Source organism: Octopus bimaculoides, chromosome 15, assembly GCF_001194135.2.
Source record: "Octopus bimaculoides isolate UCB-OBI-ISO-001 chromosome 15, ASM119413v2, whole genome shotgun sequence".
NCBI classification, from domain to species: Eukaryota; Metazoa; Mollusca; class Cephalopoda; order Octopoda; family Octopodidae; genus Octopus; species Octopus bimaculoides.
The window spans coordinates 5,099,270-5,100,502 of record NC_068995.1 but is presented as its reverse complement, the minus strand read 5'-3'; the positions used below and the strand labels follow the sequence as shown (position 1 = coordinate 5,100,502).

The following is a 1,233-nucleotide window of genomic DNA, read 5'->3' as shown; positions in this document are numbered from 1 at the left end:
AAATAAAGAAAAAAACGAACGTAAACACGTACGAACGAACTTACGTTCAAACGAACGAACGAACGAAAGAATTAAGGAACAAACGTACGTACGAACGAACGAAAGAACGTACGTAATTACGTATGTATGAACGAACGAAAGAACGTACGTACGTAATTACGTATGTACGAACAAACGAACGAACGCAGGAACGTACGTACGTTCGTACCTACGTACTAACGAACGAACGCACGTATGAACGAAATTAAGGACTGTACGAATGAACGAGGGAACAAACGTACGTATGTAGGTAGGTATGTACATACGTACGAATGAACGAACGTACGTACGTAAGAACGATCGAACGAACGTATATATATATATATATATATATAAATATATATATTCATTTATATATCTATTTATTTATTTATATATATCTATTTGTTTATTTATATATATCTATTTGTTTATTTATTTATATATATATATTTATTCTTTCGTTCGTACGTACTTGCGTACTTTCGTTCGTTCCTTCGAACGTACGTAAGTACGAACGAACGAACGTAATTACGTACAAACGAACGAACGATCGAAGGAACGAACATACGTAGTACTTATGTACGTACGTACGAATCAACGAAAGATTCAACGAACGCACAAACGAAATAATGTAACGTACGAACGAAGGAACTAAAGAACGAACGAAAGAAAGAAAAAACGAACTAAAGAACGTACATACGTACGTAAACACGTACGAACGAACTTACGTTCAAACGAACAGACGAACGAAAGAACGAACGAACGAAAGAATTAAGGAACAAACGTACGTACGAAGGAAAGGACGAACGAATGAACGAACGACCGAACGAACGAACGTACGTACAAACGGACTAACGAAGGTACGTACATACGTACGTACGTACGACGTGCGAACGTACGTACGACGTGCGAACGTACGTACGTACGACGTGCGAACGTACGTACGTACGACGTGCGAACGTACGTACGACGTGCGAACGTACGTACGACGTGCGAACGTACGTACGAACGTACGTACGTACGAACGTACGTACGTACGACGTGCGAACGTACGTACGTACCTGCGTACCAACGTGTGTACGTACGTACATGCGTAAGTACGAACTAACGAACGAAAGTACGTAAGTAGATAAGTACATACGAACGAACAAACGATCGTACGTAAGTACGTACGTAAGTACGTACGCACGAATGAACAAACGAACGTACATA

At 40.0% G+C, this 1,233-nt stretch overlaps 1 protein-coding gene across 2 annotated transcripts in view; it reads left to right on the top strand.

Annotated features, from left to right (window-relative positions):
• Positions 1 to 1,233, top strand: part of LOC106875248 (uncharacterized) — a 154,321-nt gene that overhangs the window by 151,560 nt on the left and 1,528 nt on the right. The gene's annotated exons all lie outside the window — the stretch shown is intronic.